The sequence below is a fragment of the Acomys minous genome, assembly GCF_964271855.1.
Source record: "Acomys minous genome assembly, chromosome: 14".
Classification (NCBI taxonomy): Eukaryota; Metazoa; Chordata; class Mammalia; order Rodentia; family Muridae; genus Acomys; species Acomys minous.
In genome coordinates, this window is record NC_140496.1 from 34,598,861 (window position 1) to 34,619,486 (window position 20,626).

Below are 20,626 nucleotides of genomic sequence, written 5' to 3' on the forward strand. Positions count from 1 at the left end.
GCTCATAGCAAGGAGATAAGCTACTGGAAAATCCAGTAGCCAGTGGTGAGCACTCTGCCATGAAATGAGCCTTTGGAAAAATGAACGCCCAAACTGAGAGCAGAGGTCTGCATAAGGGCCCCATCTTGAGACAGACTGATGTGCTGCAGGCTTGGCCACCATCCTCAGAGCACAGGTTAACTCTGAAAGCTGGGAGAGAGGCATCCCTTAAACTCTCTGGGGGACAGAGAGGTCACCTACTCAGTTCTAAAACAGCCATGCAGGGCAAAAAGTTAAAAAAAAAAAAACCCAGGCAATCAAACAAGGAGTTACTATTTCACACATCTGCTCCTGGACTATCAAAGCAAACAACAAAAGACATCTTCAGCTTGGGAAAAAAGCACAGTCCAATAAACTTTCCTGGTAATGCATCGATTTCCATTCTTTACTGTGATGTGATCTGCTCCTCAAACTAAGTTCAGAACTACAGTTCCAAAGACTGAGGTTAAGCAGATTTAATAAGAACTAAATTATCGAGCCGGGCAGTGGTGGCACATGCCTTTAATCCCAGCACTCGGGAGGCAGAGGCAGGCGGATCGCTGTGAGTTCGAGGCCAGCCTGGTCTACAAAGCGAGTCCAGGACAGCCAAGGCTACACAGAGAAACCCTGTCTCAAAAAACCAAAAAAAAAAAAAAAAAAAAAAAAGAACTAAATTATCATAAAATTCTGATATATTTCCCACTAGGGGAAGAAAATATTCTAATAAACAACCTTCCTCTGGTGAAAGGATCAGAGTCATTAAAAAGCCTTACAACAAAAGATTCTTCAGTCTGGATGGAAAGAAACCCAGGAGATGAACAAGAGAACAAAGGACATTGATCCAATGAATGCAAACGTATACACACTAATGAACTCACCCTCTTTCCCTCACTGCCCCTGAAAAAAAAATGGGTATTTTTCTGTGCTAGATCTAAAGGATGCCATCCTCAGTGTCTCTCTGCCTAAATTAAGCCAATTAATATCTGTCTTTGAATAGAGAGATATGGAAAAAGGGACCAATGGCCATATGAAATGCACTAGATTGCCACAAGGTTTAAAAAAAGTCTAACTTTATTTGATGAAGCTCTCCAGAGAGACTTGTAAAAAGTAGGTTCTACACTGAGAAGGTCACACTGCTGCAATAAGTGGATGGCCTCCTTTTGACAGCAGAATCTGAGGAAGACTGTCCCCATAGCACAGAGCAAATATTGGACAACTGCAACAGGGATGTTGGGTCTCTACAAAGAAGGCTCCTTTCTACATCCATAAGGAAACATAGCTAGGCTATGGCCTGCAGGAAAGTAAGTGATCACTTTGCCCTGGCAAAATCCAGGTAGTAACTGAGATCCCAATCCCTGAGAGAAAAAGACAACTCTGGATGTTTCTTATGGATGTAACATATCATCAGCTTTGAATATCTACATTCGCAGAGCTGACCAAGCCACTATACTTAGCCACCTGGGGCACTGAACAAGACTTTGGCTCATCACCAGCAGAGGAGCATGTCTTTCCAGGGTGAAAGCAGGAACTGGATTTGGCTCCAGCTTTAGCACTGCTTGACGTTGCCAAGCCATTTCACCTATTCTTGGATGAGTGGAAAGACATTGCCTGGGGGTCCTAACGCAAGAACAATACTCTGGCTGCAGCCTAGGACCCTGGCTCCTACTTCTCAATGAAATTGGATCTGGTGGAAGCTGCATGACCAGTTGTCTGAGAACTAAAGATGACAAGGCCCTCCTTTCAAAGGAAGCAGAGAGGTAGACTCTGTGCCAAGATCTGTGATCATGACTGCACAAGCCATGGAAGCTCTGCTGATGAACACCTTGGACAAGTGGATGAGTAACTCTCCTATAACCCATTATCAGGCCTAAGTACTAGTCCAGCCAAGAATCAAATGTCATCAAACAGCTGCCGTGAATTCACCCAGAACCAATAATGCCACCATCCAACATCACTGCTTCAAGGTCACCACCACATTTCCTGGATGGAGAGCAGATCAGGCGTATGACCCATGACTTGAGCACTCTTGGTAATATTTTCATGTTTCCAGGTGGTAGCAGTTTCACCCAGGATGGCACCAGGTATGCCGGGGCAGCGGAACTGACTGTGGATCACTCTTTTTAGGTGGAGGTCATTCCCAAAAAGATGTCATCTCAGAAATTAGATCTTGTTGTACTTGCTGAGGCTCTCAAATTGGAAAGAGGAAAGACTATATATGTACTATATATATACTGACAGTAGATATGTATTTGCATTGTACATGTGCATGGGGGTTATTTATTGAAAATGAGGCCTCCTAAATGCAGAGTTAAAAATAACAAAATTAAGATTAAGATAACTGGACTTGTTCTCTGTAATTTGGTCACTAATATAGGTTACAATCATGAATCATCCTGGTCACCATAAAGGGGATTCATTAGAGGCAACTGGAAACAGGATGGCTGACAAGGCAGATGGAGAAGCTGCCTTGAATGCAGTGAAATGCCTGCTGTCCATCCTGTGTGATGGTCCAAATTACCCAGAAGAGGTCCTTAAAGCAGCAGAGGAGCTGGACACCAAAGAAAACCCAAGGTTGGTTTAACCTAACTCATGAAAGGATAATGCAGCCACAAGCACTGGAAAGCCAGCTGGTGCATCGGCTCCATCCAGAGGCTGACTCCCTGGGAGAACCAGATTAACTGAACTTGTGCAGAAAAGATTCTCTTTCCTGGCAATGGGCCAGATGGTACAGGGAACCATTTGCCAATGTCAAGCTGGAAACAGACAAATGCTTCCTCTGGTTATGTGCCACTCCTAAAGATTAAGGAACAAGATTCAGGACCAGGTGGATGCTAAGAAGCAGATTTTACAGAAGTCACACCAGGACAGTATGAACAGAAGTATTTCTTTCTTTCTTTTTTTTTTTTTTTTGTGGATATAATTTCTGGGTGGGTGAAGAGCTTTTCCACCAAGACAGAAACTGCTCAGGTTATAGCTGAAACTTCTAAGCGAGTTAGTGCCTAGGTTTGGACTACCATTGTCTATAGGGTCACATAACAAGTCAGCCTTTACATCTCAGGTTACTGAAAGTATTTCTGCTGTTGTGGGGATCAATTGGAGATTACATTGTGCTTATTATCCCAAAAATTTAGCACAGGTAGAGAGAATGTATCAGACCCTAAAGGAGACCTTAACTAACATTAGAGACTGGCAAAGACTCCCTTTTCCTCCTTAGAGCCTTATACACTCCTTATGTAAATTAACTGACTTCATTGAAAATTATTTTGGGAGGCCTCCTCCTAGCCTCCCTCAGATAAAGACTGAAATTTTCTACAGAAATTACGAAACATCAATTGTTTTAATCTGTGCAGGCTTTGCCACTGACTCAGGAGGCTGTGGCATCCTCAGCAAAGCCTGCTTTCTAGAGCCCAGCACTTCCTCCACACCCCTTCCAGCCAGGAGAAAAGGTGTGGATCAACAGACATTGACCTTGGGCATCAGAGCCTAATTGAAGGGACCACATCTGGTCAGCCTGACCACCCTTCACTGTCAAGGTAGTCTGTATCTGCACCTGGACACACCACTCCCAACTCAAGGCTGCCACATAGGGAGATGAAGGTCAACAGTCCAGCTCCAGAGAAATGGCCCATCACCAGGCCCTGCAATGATCTACTAAAGTTAACACTCACATGGGTTTGAACCTAATGACCTTTGAATGTCTGATTATGTTGTCTCCTGTACCATGTTGGGGTTCAGAAAAGAACCCCCCTCTACCCTTTCATATGCCTATACTCCTCATAGCAAGTTTAGGATTAGGAACAGCTGGAGACAGTCTATATGCAGACAGCACAATGGCTGACACTAACTACAGAACTGAAGACTTCAGATAACCCAGGGCATTTTCATTAATCTATTTAATCCCTTGACAGCCTGATTGCAGCCCCATCCTTCCTCTCCTCCTCATCATTCCCTCCCACTTTCCTCCCCACTCTCACATTCCCTAGTCCTCAAGGACAAGAAGGGGAGGCCCCCGTGTATACAAGTCCACCCTTTTTGGATTGCTGTGCTGGTCTGATGGCTTCTGGTGGGAGATATTTTGATGATGAAGACTGAACTTGCCCCAAGGAAGTCAACATGCTTACTCAGCTGGAAGTAGTCTAAAGGGGTCTCAGGCCACTTTCCCCTCTAACCTTGTGTTTCTCCTACCTAGTGTTGGGGGTTGGAAGGGATTAGGGTAGAACAAGTGTTGGAAGGGTGGTAGATGTAAGAAGCAACTAGAGTGGCCCACACAGTCCAACTTCAAGCCTGTCTCCATACAAGCAACCAGCACAACAATGGCTGACAGAACTACAGAGCACAGGATGTCAGAAACCCCTGGGTTTATTTCTTTTGGAAAAGTCTATTGCAAAGTTGGAGGAGCAGGTGGGGTAGCTGAGGTAGTCTTGGAATATGGTGGGTCACTTGATCTGCCTTCTGCAGAATAGGGAAATGACTATATGGCCTTGGGTGAAAGTTGCCGCTAGCCTGCAAAGCCATTCACGGATCTTTGGAGATAATTTGGCTGTAGTTGGACAATGTATCATAGAAAAGCAAGAGACTCTGCATGGAGAAAATGAAGGGCTCCGGATTTCATTCTCAGTTTCCTCCTGGCTGATAGCTCTACTGTTAGCTGTCACAGGACCTCTAGCCCTCCTCTTCCTACTGCCTGCTGTTGGCACTGCATCCTTAACATCATAATAGATATATAATTAACACTCAGGAGCCATTCAGCTAGTGGTTATTAGATCCCAATATGAAGAGGTATGCCTGTCAGCTGGCTGGAGATGTTCCTCTTCCTGGTGCGGTTTGGCCTGCACATTTCATAACGTTGTTTTTTGTTTTTTTTTAAACAGCTGAGTAATACTCTATTGTGTAAATCTACCACATTTTCTCTGTCCATTCTTCAGGTGAGGGATCATCTCTGTTTCAGTGGCATAATTTAGAGGTAACAGTTCAAAAAGCGCTGGAAAACAACAACTCTCAATTAGCTAAAACTTGTGACCAAATACAGAAAAAACTGAAAACAGACTAAAAACTGATAGATTAAATCAAATGTTTCCAATGTTTCCCACATTGATAAAGAAATAAATCTTTAAGACCACACATTGGTGAATTTGTTTTATTGTGTAGGTTGCACAGCTTCTTTACCTTCACGGGAAAACAGCCGCTAACAATTAGCTAAAATTTATATACAAAACCAGAAAAATTGCAAAAAAAAGGGGGGGGAGGGAAAATTGAAAGAAGAACCCATCATTGACTTCATTGCAAATGATATCTTTAAGGGGGCATGCTTGTGTGCACGGTTTGTTATGTGAGTTGAGTAGTTTCTAACTTGTGGGCTCATCACTTTATAGATTGTGTCAGATGCAGCTCTTCCTTGCTCCAGGTTAGCACTACACAGAGGAGTGTGGGGCATCACCCACTCTTTACAGCCCAGAACCTGTTTCAAGGCTCTTCAACCCTCCTTCCTTAAGCCTTTGTGTTTTGTGGACTTAATATTTATATTTGACACCTGGTAGCTGCTGTTTTGTTTTCATCCTTAAACTTTGCTGTCAGAAGGGTAAGTGAGAAATCACTTGGGTGATTTCCTCATGGGTCACATTGCTTTATGTACACAATCAGTCTTAGTAAATAACCTGTCAGTTACCTTTGCCTTTTCACCATTGCAAAGACCAAAACACTGAACAGCGCTACTATATGTGGACTAGAGTGCTGGAGTTTGAATGCAGAGCCTCCTGCATGCTATGCATGCAATCAGCCACAGCCCTATATATGTAGTCCTCGGTTAGCATTGTGAAATAAATAATTTTGTTTTATTTTTAATGTATTTTATTAATTTATTCATATTACATCTCAATTGTTATCCCATCCCTTGTATCCTCCCATTACTCCCTCTCTCCCGCTTTCTCCTACTCCCCTTCCTTGTGACTGTGACTGAGGGGGAGGACTTCCTCCCCCTGTGTATGCTCATAGGGAATCAAGTCTCTTCTTGGTAGCCTGCTATCCTTCCTCTGAGTGTCACCAGGCCTCCCCATCCAGGGGGCATGCTCAAATATGGGGCACCTGAGTTCGTGTGAAAGTCAGTCCCCACTCTCCACTCAACTGTGGAGAATGTCCTGTCCATTGGCTAGATCTGGGTAGGGGTTTGAAGTTTACTGCACGTATTGTCCTTGGTTGGTGCCATAGTTTGAGCAGGACCCCAATAATTTTGTTTTAACTAGGACCCTCCCACAAACATTTTAAAATCTTACTCATCAGATCAAAACTTAGTAAATCACCACTTCACCTGTGAATTTTTTTCTGTCCAGCTGGTGGCAGAACAGCAACAGGGAAAAAAGGGTTTCCAAACTTCCTGGCTGGCTGTGACAGCTTTACTGCTTGATTTAGACCAAAAGAAAACTTTTATAAATATCTAAACACACACACACACACACACACACACACACACACACACACACACACACACCTTCATGCACGCATGCATGCACAGCTTTTCCTCTGTAGCATTTGAAAAGAGAAATCAATACAGTCTATGACCTGAAAATTGATGCACAGATAGAAGGAGGGGTGTGGTTTGTTTTTGCTTTTTAATTAATGTTTTGTACTTCCTGGTAAAGTTCTTGAAAAGCCTCAGATAAAGACAGAAAAGAGTGTGCCTTTGTAAGGTTTCCAGTTTCTACTATTTTCCTGGTACTCTTTGGTCTGTGGATCGTTTGACCAGTCCTGTGACTTAATTCTCCTCTTTTTTTTTTTTTCATATCAAGCAGTGAAAATTTTTAATGAAACATTAGCCTATGAAGTATTACAGTAAGTAATACTATACAACAACAACAATTGAATTAGCTTTTTGTGTGTTTAATACGGCTTTGGTTACTTTTCTGGAAAGAGTAATGAAATTCTTTGTCAGGTGAAAATCTCACATAAGTTTCATCTCCTTCAGTCGTTCTATTATCACTCTTCTATCCAGAGGCATTTTATCTTTTTTTTTCCCCATAGGCATTTTGCCTTGTCCAACTTGTTAAAGTTAGGCCTATATGCTCTCCTTTCTTGAGGCTATCTTGCCTATTAGTCACGAAGTCATTTTTTCTCTTTTGTCCCTAGGCTAAAGTCTAGATGACCAACTTCACATGGACCTGGAAGTTTGGGGCCCAGCACATGTAAATTCACTCAAGGCCATCCAGTGCATCTAAAGCTGAGGCAGGAATAGAGGGTTTCTATGAGTTCATCACACAAAGAGATCACTCCTGACCTGCAGCAGGTTGTCGTTGGAGGTAGCCCTTCCTGTTACTAGAAGTCCCCCAAGCATTACAGGAAGGAGGAGCACAGATACCCTGCAGCCCATTGAACAAAGCACAATGGAAGGCAGAGCCTTGTTCAGGCAGTGTGGGGATTTCATTGTTCAGAGTAGGGCACTATATAAGCATTTCTGTCCTTGTCCCAGAGCACCCCAAAGGCTCTGGAAAGGGGGAGGTGTTAAACTTATCTCCATCTTCAGGCTAGAGACTGTTAGAGTCCCAAGGCTCCCACTAATATTCTTTAGATGCCCTCTTACCGATCACCCCCAAGTCCAGTCCAGTCAAAACAGGCTCATTGCCAGGTTCAAGCCGCCAAGGGTTACGTTGCACCTAAAGCAACATTTCCAGCTTTAGTCTGAATGAGCATCTGGTGATTTCTCTGCACTTCTAGGTGCTCCCATGATGCAGTGGGAGGTCAATGGCCTTTTAACAAACAACAAGAAGAAACTTTGTCTCCCGTTTTCTGAAGACTGTCTCTACCTCAGTGTTTACACTCCTGCTGACTTGGTGAACAAGAGCAACAGGCTGCTGGTTGGTGAGGAACACACTGACTGAGACTGACTCCTGAGCTCCAGTGTCCAGATATCGGTGCAGCTAGAAGGCAGCAAAGGCAGCTAGGCACTGGGCCCCATGGGCGGGCTGATTCAAGAGTTTATGCCACCATGGTTTTCTTTATTTCACTCTTCCTCAAAGACATCAGACTTGCTGCCTACCTAGAATTGCATCTTGGTTTTTGCATGCTTTCTTATGCTACTAAAAGGAAAAAAAAAATACTACTTTCAATTATTAGATTAGAATCTGACCTCAGAGCAGGTAAGGCGCTATTTACAGTGATGCTAGTATCCGAGAAAAAGAAATAGCCCAAACTTTTGTAAAGTTAGAGAAACTGAGCCTCCTGGAGGGGAGAGGACACATAGAAGGGAGGACAGGACAAGAGCTTAGGTCTTCAGTCTTCACACCTGTGTTCTAAGGCAGGGGCTGGCGAGGGAGATATGAGCTGCCTTTCTCCCCACACTAGCCGTGACAACGTTCACTGCCAGGTGGAAAATCTCATGGCCCATGATGGCTCTGTGGAGGGTGGAGTCTGGGGCAATCTCATAAGCACTTTTCTTGCCCTTTGTCTGTGATGTTATCATTGCTTCCTCTCCTCCCTCGTTGCCTTTGGCACATGCTGATGACCCAGCAAGTCAGCATTTCCCATAGAAATGAACTGGCCAGGGGATGATCCTTGAAGCAGAACAGGGTGTGAGCACCTACCCAGTCTCCCAGAACCTCCTAGGATAGAACTCACAAAAGAAGGAGGAGGCTGTGATCTTGAGCATAGTATTTGGTCCTAAACGTGCTTAGTTTGCACAAGCAAGTGAGACTAAATCTCATGCCCATTCACTTATTTGCCTCTATTGTAGACTCAGTGTGTCTACACAGTCAGACTCTGGGTCGATGGAAATAAGAACATGAACCATTATGGAGAGCCTTGCCTTCCAGGACCCTGTCATATGGTCCATCTGCACACACACACATACACACACACACACACACACACACACACACACACACACACACACACACACACACACATAATGTCTTGGGCATGTTCATTTCCCACCAGGCCTTGAACTGAGTCTTTACTCAAGATGAGCTTGACTCAGTCCTTGCTTGGATAGAATCAGTCTTATAGGAGGAGAAATACGGTCTCTGGGAAACCTGGGAGTATAACCCCTCACCGGCAGTGCACATGGGGCCTGGACCACAGGAGCTAGGTTTGAATCCTTGGTCTACATTTCACTTGATGAAAAACCAAGTCTTACCTTCTCAGCTTCTGATCCTCAAATAGGAGTCATGCCCATGACTCAGTGGTGACGGCCTAGTCACTCCTGGCTCAATAGGCAGCACAACTGCAGAAGTGCACCAGACGGAGAGAAGGGAGCTGTGGTCTTAGCCTTCATGAATGCCTTACACTTGCAGGGGTTCTGATGCATGGCCAGCTTCAGGTTATTGAATAGTGGCCGTGAGCTGCAGGGGATGGAAGCTCAGTGCAAAGCCACTGGGGCCAGGCGGGGGCTCACTCAGGTTCCAGCTCCTTCTTTCATCCAGCTTGTGTCTCAGGCTTGCTTATTTTCCTATCTGTCAAGTTAGACAGCATTAGGACCTACACTGCAGATGATCATTTCAATTTCCTTGAAATACTCTAGCTGAATCACTGGTGCCATTTTATTAGTAATGTTATATAAATATATAACATACGTGACGTTATGCAAAAGTGTAACTTCATCCTCTCTCCGTTCTATGACATGTGAGCTTTTAAAAGCCAAGAGTCGTGAATTAGGTGAGCATGTATCCCGTTGTCTGCTCCCTCAGCCTCAAGTGAACTCACAGTCCTTGGTGAGTTCTAGGCACTCGGGTATTTACATGACTAAAGACTGAGGAGGATTATGTATGTGAACTGGGCTTAGCAGGATGGGGAGAACTTGAATGTGCAGAAGTGACAGAGAGGGAAAGTTGGGAAGGGGTGCCATTGAGGATGTGTGTGGATCTTGAGACAGTCCCTTGGGCACATTAGTATTGTCAAAGCTGAGAGTCAAATCTGAACTGGCCCTTTACTAATTTTCAGACATCAAGATAGCATGGGGTTTGAGAAAACATGATGTCCTTTTGTTTCCCATGGTCGTGCTTTTACTTTGAAAAGACCTGAATAGACACTGAACAGAGAGGTCTGGAGGGGAAGAGTGGGGGATGGTGACTGTGACCTCCTGGGCCCAGTCATGAAAGATAAGGACAGAAACTATCTTTTGCAGCCAGCGGGTGTGAGATGACTTTAAATGGTGGTCTCCTGGAGTCAAGGTCTGGCCAAGAGAACAAAACCAGAAAATGTATGAGCTCCTCTTCAGTTCAACTTCCTGTGACTAGGGCGGTTCTTTTCTTGTTGTCCTGGTGATGGTGTGGATCCATGGAGGTGGACTTATGTGGGCAGGGCATCCACCTATGATGGACTGGCCCTCTCTGCACATGAAAATGTACTGTTGGTGGCTATTCAGTACTGCCTGGGCATCTGGGGACTCTTTAGGTACGGTTTTGGATCCTCCTATCTCCCTTATTAAACCTGCGTTGGTCTTTGTTTTTTAAATAGCCACATACCTGAAACTGGTTGATGATAGAGAAAGATTCATTTAGCTCAGAATGTGGGTGGCTCAAAGCCTAAGATAGGATCATTTCACCAGAGTTGGGTGGTGAAAGGCTCTACCTTAATACAGCCTTAGTGGAGGAAATAAAATTTAATCCATGGGCTAAAGAGCAAAGCACATGGGAAGACAATAGGCGGCAGAGAAGGGAGGGGAAACTTAATCTCTTAGCTTGCTTTTAATTGCTGTGTTAAAACATCATAACTAAAAGCTGCTTGGGAAAGAAAGGGCTATCTGGCTTACACATTTTAATCATAGTGGCCATTGAGGGAAGTTAGGGCAGGAATTTGAGAAAGGAACTAAGGCAGAGACCATGAAGTCATGCTCCATACTGGCTACTTTCAAGAGACCTCCCTTCATCAGTCATTGGTCATGACAGTGTCTCCACAGTCTTGCCCACAGGTTAATCTGATGGAGGCATTTTGTTAACTGTGATTCTCCTTTTCCAAGTTGCTATAGCTTATGCCAAGTTGACAAAACCCACAAAAGCAAAACCAACCAACAAACAAAACCCTCAAAACAAAACAAAACAAAAAAACCTGTAAGCACAGGTACAAGCTCATTGTTTCAGGAAGTGACTTGATTCCTCTGAGCACACATATGATGAAAAATATCCAGTATGCCCAATGACCTAATTGCCTGCCACTGGGCCTCACCTTCCTACGGAACAACGCTGTCAGGTGCCCCAGCACATGAACTCTTGTCACATCAATGATATCACATCGAACCTGCAAATTCAAAAAAACTCATTAGTGATGTCATTCTTCGCACAGATATTTGCTAGGTTTCTTCATGATATTTCCAGTTTCTTCTATCTTGGATCCCATCTCTCTTCATTCCCCAGCCACTCCTGTCCACTTCCTTTTGAGCTATCTGACATCTGTTGTGGATGTCTACCCCGCCCACCAGTCATGCTTACCTTCTGAGATCTACTCTTCCTATTGTCACTGCTTAAGTATTTATCCATTTTTACCTGTGCTGTTCAGCTCACCGAATTCTTCCATGGCAAGATCAGCACCAGCAGTGCACTTGAACATTTGACATCTTCTCAGAGGAAAATAGGGAGGGAGTGGGCTCATTTAACGAGCTCGGTTAGTGGTGTGGCAGGCAGGTTTTTAGCTAACCACCCTGCCAGGCTGTGCTCAAGGCCACGCATAACTTCTCAAGCCCATGCGGCTCACTGCGACAACCACAGGCAATCTGTTCTGGCCTCTTTGAGATGCTCCCATCCCTGGATTTGGCCACTTCCCTTCTCCGCAGCTGCCGCTTCTCAGCCTGTTCATCCTCTGTCATCAGGCTGTGTGTGTTTCCCTCTCTCCTAATTCCACGGGAGGTCCCAGAAGTCCTTAGCACAGTTCCCTCTTTATAGTCCTCATCTCTCCTTTGAACCCACAGTGCTCCTCTTTAGCTAACACCTCATGCCTCCTCTGGCTGTGCACAGGGCACATCCAACTTCACAAGGCCTTTGTCATTTATCCACTAATTGCTCCCCACAACAAAGACCGTGGCTATTTCCCATAAGGTCCTCTGCATAGTGGCTGGCACCTTCAACTTCCTGGGAGCGCTGGAGAAAGGCCTTATAGGTTACTGGGGTCCTCTTTCTTTTCCTACCCTACATCCAACATCCATTCTTTTCATCTACTAATCAGAACCTATGGCCTATTATTATAACTGCTTAGTTTTTATAAACCTGTAAATTTACCATGCGAGCGCTCCACTGAATTGTCTGGGAGACAACAACTGAGTCGTAGCAGGCTTCTGCACAATGGTGTTCATAGCAACACAAAAACCCTTTCCGAGGCTTCCAGTCTCTGCTGTCCCTGCACTTCACAGCAACCGCTCTCACAACCTTGTTCACACAGCCTTGCAGTCATTCACCTTAATGCTTTCCTAACCCGAAGTTCATTCTGTAGATACTAACACATCCTCGACTCACTTTGACTTAGGTCTATACCGGATGCCACTGTCTCAGCGAGACCTTTCCTGGTCACGGGACCTCAGTACTGCATCCTCACTATACTATTGCCTTTTTTTGGTGGCGTGCGATACCCATTGCATCTGTTGGTGTGTGGTCTGTGCTGTCAAATGAATGTAGTCAGCTTTTGTCTCTTTGTTTCCCGGAAGTACAGTCGGATGAATGACGCACACTCAGCACAAAGTTGCTAACAAGAAATAGTGAGAACTCCGTGAAGATCGATGTAGGGATGAGAGGCAGGTGAAGCCCTTCATGACACACATCAGAGCTTTTAGCCTCATTCTTATGGTTCACTGAGGAACTCCAGTCCATCCAAAGTCCTAGGAGCCTTGCTATTCTGTTTATGTCCCCTTTATTTTCTTGCAGGCCAGGAGATGAACACAGCCAGGGTAACTGGGGGCACTTAGACCAGGTGGTTGCACTACGCTGGATCCAGGACATGGCTAATATTGGAGGGGACCCAGGCTCTGTGACCATCTTTGGGGAGTCAGGAGGAGGTGAAAGTGTCTCTGTTTTTGTAAGTATCCTTGGCAACCCATGCTTAGGTTTGGTGGATCTGCTAATGGGCCCTATTGGACACCAGCCACCCCAACAAGCATCTTTACTTTCAGTATAGGAATTTAGGAGTCTACTCATTACACACTAGATGGTGAGGAGCCAAGCGCCTAACTAACTCTTTGGCTTCCAGAAAGTTCAGTGCTCAACTTTGTGTTCCAGAGCCATAAGCATCTCCAGTTACAGCTCAGGGCACTGACAATCCTTCTCATTTGGCTGATTTTCCCCTCTGCTAATCTTTTGGCATTAAGACTCCTCACTTCTCTTTGGAAATAGAGGTGAGTATAAACCACAAGCAAGGAGAAGTAGTTTCTAGGCTCCAAGGCAGATAGAGCTACACACTATGGACTCAAGTGCTGAAAGGCGTCAGGAAACTCTGAGGTCCTCTTGTGTCTTGTCACTACTCAAGAGGGAGGGCAGCTGCCTCTGGAGAAGACAGATGGGTTTTGCTTGGGGGTTGGATGAGAAGATGAATATGTGAAAGTAAGATAGACAAGTCCTAGTAGGAAATGCGGAACATAGAGGCATGGAGGTGTGTCTTGTTGATGTGGGGAATGGAACCTAGAGAAATTCTAAGCAAAGCTATAGAAAGTTTTTGGGGAGAGCAAAAACCCTCCTAACTGCTAACTCACAGTTGAGCAATGGTCTCCATCTGCTTTCTCTCTCCTTCTCTCTCTCTCTCTCTCTCTCTCTCTCTCTCTCTCTCTCTCTGTCTCTCAATCCATTAATCTACCAATCTACTCATCTATGATCTATCTGCATCTATTGGTCCTCTAAAAACCAATGTATCTAGGTGCTCTATATATTATCTATCTACAAATCTGTCATCTGTCCATCGATCTACGCATCTGTTTATACTCTACCAATCTATCTCTCATCACCTGTCCATCATTTCTTTATCCTCTCAGTCCGTATAATCTAATTGTATTCTTTTTTAATAGTGAAATTTTCCTTCATAATGTAGTGTGATATAAATATATCCCCAAATATTACTCTCTTACATGATATTATGATTGCACGCTATTCTGCATTAAGACTGAGAGATCACTTATTTACCTAAAATCCTAATATATGGATACTGAAATATTTCCAGTTGTTTCTGCTATAGAAAAGTCAATGTTAATTAAATATCTCTCTATACTTCTGATCCTTTCACATTTCACTTCCACCACCCTTCCTCCTTGCTCCTCTCTCTTTCACTTTCCCCTTAGTTGTTCCATAAGCTACACACTTAGCTCTTATATCATGACCCTTTTTCTTAGGGTAAGCCCTTGCTCACAGGAATTCTCCTGTAGAACGTGTGGCTAGGAAGTACCCAAACTGTCTTTCAGGCAGATTTTATCATCATGATGATACTTGCCACACACTTTCTGTTTTGTCTCTGAGTGTATGCTCTGGGGTTTTGTGGGGGATCTCAGATGCAAGAAAAGTCTCAGAAGCAGGCCAGGGAAGACAGGAAAGAGGAGGTCTTCTCATTTCCACAGAGCACTGCAGCCCCAAGGTGAATGAATGCATAGGGCAGGGGAGAGGGTAGAAGGAGCCTTAAATGGTAACGAGTAGAGAGAGAGAGAGAGACAGACAGACAGAGACAGAGACACAGACAGAGAGAAACAGAGAGAGACAGAGACACAGACAGAGACACAGACAGAGAGAAACAGAGAAACAGAGAGAGACAGAGACAGAGACAGAGAAAGACAGAGACAGAGACAGAGACACAGACAGAGACAGAGACAGAGAGAAACAGAGAAACAGAGAGAGACAGAGACAGAGACAGAGACAGAGACAGAGAGAAACAGAGAAACAGAGAGAGACAGAGACAGAGACAGAGACAGAGACAGAGAAAGACAGAGAGCACGCAAGGGGGCATTGGTACATGGGAAATGTTGATGGGGGAAATTATGTAATTACAGTCCTAAGAATTATTATAAAAGAGGGAAAAGGGAAAGCCGACCCTCTTGTGTGTATAAATTATTTCATTTTTTTCTCTCTTTTTCCAGGTATTGTCTCCTCTGACCAAGAACCTCTTCCACAGAGCCATTTCTGAGAGTGTTGTGGTCTTCACTTCTGGTTTCTTTATGGAGAATGCCAGTTCTGTGACTGAAGTAAGTCCCACCCTGGACAATTCCTGGGTCCTTTCCTGTGATTTCCTCGGGTCCTGGTGAGGGGTGGTCTTTCTGGTTATGGGACTCAACTCAAGGGATTCTTGAAGAAAGAATGGCAGAACAGGAAGGGTTTTTACGTTTTCATCTAAGCCACATCCTGCAGGTGTCTGACCTATCTTCCCATGAATTCTGTCACTAAGGTGCCTTGCAGTTCTGCATAGGTTCTGTGTGGAGACATGGTTTCCTCTGCAGGATGCAGGCTGTATTACTTCTCCTACAGTGAGTGGATCCGAACCACACAGTGGAATTATGGATTCTTGCTCTTCACTTGTCCACTTACAGCTTCTCTTTAGATAGTATAGTTTGCTATTTTCTCAATTTTAAAGTTTATAAAGGAAAAGAATCATATATGTAAGTAACACATTGATATCTGATATCACAATTATAATTAATAATAGAAGCAAAAACACACCTGCTGGTGTTTTCAGAAAGCCTTTTCTCACTTTAGAAATGGCCCTTAGGGTAGGGCCCACTGTCTACATCGGTGGAATATTAATGCTGTTCTTGACCTCTGCAGTTACCTGCTATCTCCTTCAGCAAGTTGCTGCTCTTGCTGGCTGCAAAACCATCATATCTGATGTCATTGTTCACTGCCTGTGCCAGAAGATAGAGGATGAGCTCTTGGAGATCATGCACAAAATGGTGGGTGTGTACTCTAGTGAACTTCCTCTACAGGCCTGGACACAGGCTTCATTCAGTCTTCTCTTGTCTGACTCTAATGTGCCCAAGGCAGGCTTCTCATCTTACTTATTTTACTTGCTTGTTTGTTTTTATTTTTACCTATTGGGAGCAATATCAGTTATTGATGCCAATTTTCTTTCTTTCTTTCTTTCTTTCTTAATTTTTGAAATTAAAATACAATTATATAATTTCCTCCTTTCCTCCCCTGAACCCCTCCTCTTGCTTTTTCTCAAATTCATGGCCTCTCTTTTTTTTAAGTGTGTGTGTGTGTGTGTGTGTGTGTGTGTGTGTGTGTGTGTGTGTGTGTGCGCGTGCGTGTGTGTGTTGGAATGAGTGTCATAAGTTTCTAGGAGTCACAGTTTTCTGTTATGAGAGCACACTTTTTTCCCTGAAGGCTTGAACAGGAAAAGGGATGAGCCAAACCAGAATGTCTTAATGTCTGGCTGTGTCTGGCTACTCTGCAGATGTTACTGAGAATCTCTACCTAAACTTTCCATTCTGTTTTTGGTGTCCCCCTGAAGTATGGCTGTCTCCTGGGAAGATAAAAGTTAACAAAACTCTACACGTACACCCTCTCTGCTTAGAAACTGTCTAGCACCAACATTTAAACAATAGTTTTGGCTTAAGTTGTGTTTGATTGAAACTGTTATGTATTCATTTTGAACTATTGGCTGCTTTCAGGAATAAGGTGTCCTAGATCACACCCAGATGTCTGAACTTCTAAAGTGAACGAGAGTGGAGGAAAGAGAAGGAACAAAATGTGCGTTCTTTCCAGCTTGTTCCTACAATACTCAGCTGCTGCATCCTCTCCATTTTTTCTATAGGAAAATTGGGTGTTGTTGCCAAGAAGGAACTGCTAGGGGGATGGTTGAAGGAGGATACGAATACAGGCAAGCATCCAAAAGGTGGGAAAGGATAGTTGCCCCTCTGAGGGGGAGGACATTCTGGGGAGTGGTCATGTGGTACTTATAGTATGGTAAAACTTTGGAAAGGGTAAAGAACCCTCTAAATTTGTGAATATACATGTTTAAAATTCACACAAGTTTACAATGTAAAGACATCATAGTGCAAGGCATGATTGTGAGGCTGAAGAAATATAGTGTTATGCTACCCAGCATGGGAGAAATAGTAAGTTCTGTCTCCACTAATTAAAACAAACAAACAATATGGTATAGCATGCCTTTAGGTAGGACTGCACACATAGTATATGAGTGCTGGCATTATTGTGGTGGGAGACTTCTGAAACAATGACTTAGGATTCACTTATTCACCAATCGCAACCTTACAGACAAAACTGTAAGGAATAGTGATGACTAATTCTAGGAAATGTGCTACTGTTGAACTATATGGTACATGATACATGCTTAATTAGATTTAAAGATCCCCCTATCCCTTCTTTGCTACCACTGCCTTGCTACAGACAGATGCCCTTAACCAGACCTTTGTGACTCTAGACATTTAACTCCCTTCTAAGGACCCTGAGTTTCTGTGGCCACTGTCTGCGGTCATGGGTGTCTATGTTCCAGCAACAATCAGGGAGTTTATGTTCTAGCAACAGCCCTGAGGTGTATGTTCCGGCTTCCCCCTTAGACAGGCAGAAGAGAAGATGAGGGTGATTTCTGTCACTGTGCTGCTTTCTTCCCCAGACCCACCCCTTTGTACCAACCATGCTTGATGGAGTGGTGCTGCCAAAGGCACCAGAAGGGACCCTGGCTGAGAAGAGTTTCAACACAGTGCCCTACATTGTGGGAATCAACAAGCAAGAGTTTGGCTGGATTCTGTCAATGGTGAGCATAAACAGACTGTTAAATAGATAATCCACCCATCACCAATTTTTCATCCAACCTGTGGGTCCATAAGCTCTTTGTTCAAACTTTGATTTGTATCTAGGGCGGCTGTCCCCACTGTTATGAATGGATTTTTTCCTGACAGACATCACCTATCTGTCCCTTGTGAAATGCAGTCCTGGGCATGCATTATCTTTGTTTCTCCTTTCTCCTTAAGGAATCCTCTAATTCCTAGGTTGGATGGGCCTGTAGAGATCACAATTGTGCTGATGAAATAACCAAGTAAACCAAGAAAGGAGTTGAGAATTCAGGAGCATCCAACTGGGCCACAGAAAGATCTACTTGTATTTGGTCTTTCAAGTCTAAAGGACTTCCATGGTTGCTCTCAGGACCTCGGGGCCAGAGTTTAGAAAGGTGTAATAACTGAGTTTATATTTGCTTCTAATAGGTAAGAAGAGGGTTTCTTCTTTAAAGATTATAGAACTCACTGACAGTGGTTAAAACAGCAGGGCAGGTTTTACCCAGTAATATGATAGCAGGGAAGGAAATGGACTCTAATCGCTGATACCATGGCTGGGATGTTTGCAGGCCTACATATATAATTGATGATTTCTATAGTGACTTACATAAGAGAGGTGTTAGGGACCATTCTTTTCACTGGTGGATTTCCCACGGAAAACGTGTAATTTTGTTTTAAAGTATTGGGATTTCTTAGGCAGGCATAGAAGGGGTTTGTGGTGGCTTAAGTTGCAGAAACAATGCTGGAGTCAGGACTCTGAGAGTAGAGTTTTGGATGGCGTGCATGCACTCTCCATCCATGCTGAGAGTTTTTCAGCTCTTACTGGGGGATTTCAGATGTCATCAAATAACCCAGCCACAGTGGTTGTAAGCATGACTTCACGGTTAGCAGAGTCTGTAAGGACACAGCCTGTTCCTCTATCCTTGGACTTTCTGCTTCCTCTTTATCTTTGTCTAGATGTCCCCTCACTGCCTAGGGGGAACATTGTTCTCCGTAGCCTGATAAATATGTATGTAAGTGTCTTCATTTAAATCTTTGAGTTAGCCGGGCGTGGTGGCGCACGCCTTTAATCCTAGCACTCGGGAGGCAGAGGCAGGCGGATCGCTGTGAGTTCGAGGCCAGCCTGGTCTACAAAGTGAGTCCAGGACAGCCAAGGCTACACAGAGAAACTCTGTCTCGAAAAACCAAATAAATAAATAAATAAATAAATAAATCCTTGAGTTTCTATGTGCAAATACATTTGTTTTATTGATCTTTGTCAAACACATGGGTGACCCACTGATGAGCAGCCAGAGCTTTCATCCTTCAGTGGGCAGGACAGTTTCCCTGATTGTTTCTTCCTGTTAATTTCTAGGACTCACAAACCCTTAACTCTTTTTTTTAAAACTGCTAATGAAATTTCCACCAATTGATGTGGAGAAGACTGGAGAAGAAGATGATCTTGATGCTTTTGATGAAATCTGCCTTCTTGTGATTTCCTGGTAATTGGCTGAGGGACTGGTCCAAATTATAGACCATTTCAATTTCAAAAAAAAAAAAAAGCCAAGACTGGGGCTCTGTATCCATTTTTCCAACTTTCTAATCCTATCACCACAGGAAAGATTTATATGGACACAGAAAGGTCACAATTGTAGCCTTCTCGATTGGCTGGGAGGGGGGAAACCAACAGAAAGACTGCATAGTTGGACGTGGTCACTTTCTTCATTCATTTCAGAACATACCAGAGGGTAGAATTCCAGTTGCCATTGAGAAATATTCAATAGGCACAGGTGACCCACTCAAAATAGAGACTTGCTCCTAGAGTTGACTGGGGATGTGATGTTTGGTGTGCCATCTGGGATTGTGTCTCATGGCCACAGATGTGAGTCCAACAGGTTGGATTGTAGCCAGCAGCCCTACCAGCTGTGGTCTCTAATGACTTCAGCTCCTAGGTTTGAAAGATGAAATATTCTTGTGGTGAGGCCTCAGAGTTTGCTTCAAGAAGAACTCTGTTCTGTTCAATTTCGCAGACTGTGAACATAAGCAGTTAATTTATGAATTAATTCCAAGAACGATCACTGAGGGAAATGAGGACTGACACAGGAGGGAGATGGAGGCCAATCAAAGTGGGCTAAGCACATGCTCACTTTGTACATTTGGTGCTGGGGTGTGAATCACAGCTCTAACTCCTTCTTGACCATGGTAAATTATCGTTCCACTATGTCATTGAATTGGTTTGCTATTGAGCATTTTTCCATCTGTGTTTATCAAAGACCGGGGTCTAGTTTTCATTTCTTGTAGTGATCTGTCTTATTTTCAAATATGTGTGACATTGTCCTCCTGGAAAAGAAATGGGAACTGTCCTTTTGACCTTTAAAGAAAATTAGCAAGAATTTGAGATACATGGTTCCCAGTTCTTTAAATATTTGTCGTTATTCTTCAGGGAAATCATCACCTTTCTTTAATGGAAAACTATAATCACTAATTCAAGCTCATTCATTACTGATGTCCATATCACCTGTGTTTTTCGTAGTTTGGCTTTGGTAGGCTTTATCACACTAATTCATCTGCTTCTCCCAGGCGAGCCAATCTGTGTTCTTACAGTTGTTTGTATCTATCTCTCATGGTCATTTTAATTCCCATGGCATCTAGTGTTAAGCTGTCGTCTTTCATTTATGATTTTATCTATTTCTTCTTCACTGATTTTTTTTTTTTGGCCTGATGAATCTAGCTAAATTTTGCCATTATTGTTATTGTTTTTCTTATAAAACCCATTAAACCTTCATACTCTCACAAGTCTCTCTCCTCCTCCTCCTCTTCCTCCTCTTCCTCTCTGGCTATTTAACTCAGTTCTTCAAACATTCTAGCTAAACACTGTGCCAGTTGAGTTGCATTCCCAGGTTAAGTGAAATAAACTTGACTTAGGAAGATAAATATATTGTGTATTTCCTCATACGG

The 20,626-nt window shown here is 43.6% G+C and overlaps 1 pseudogene across 1 annotated transcript in view; it reads left to right on the top strand.

Moving 5' to 3' along the window:
• The window catches only part of LOC311583112 (liver carboxylesterase-like), a 34,910-nt pseudogene that overhangs the window by 11,600 nt on the left and 2,684 nt on the right, over window positions 1-20,626 (top strand). The window contains exons 2-9 of the transcript in view: window positions 2,393-2,589; window positions 2,818-2,885; window positions 7,723-7,862; window positions 10,263-10,395; window positions 12,852-13,002; window positions 15,038-15,142; window positions 15,740-15,844; window positions 17,530-17,670. The product of the transcript in view is annotated as a liver carboxylesterase-like (transcript). The remainder of the gene's footprint in view (window positions 1-2,392; window positions 2,590-2,817; window positions 2,886-7,722; window positions 7,863-10,262; window positions 10,396-12,851; window positions 13,003-15,037; window positions 15,143-15,739; window positions 15,845-17,529; window positions 17,671-20,626) is intronic.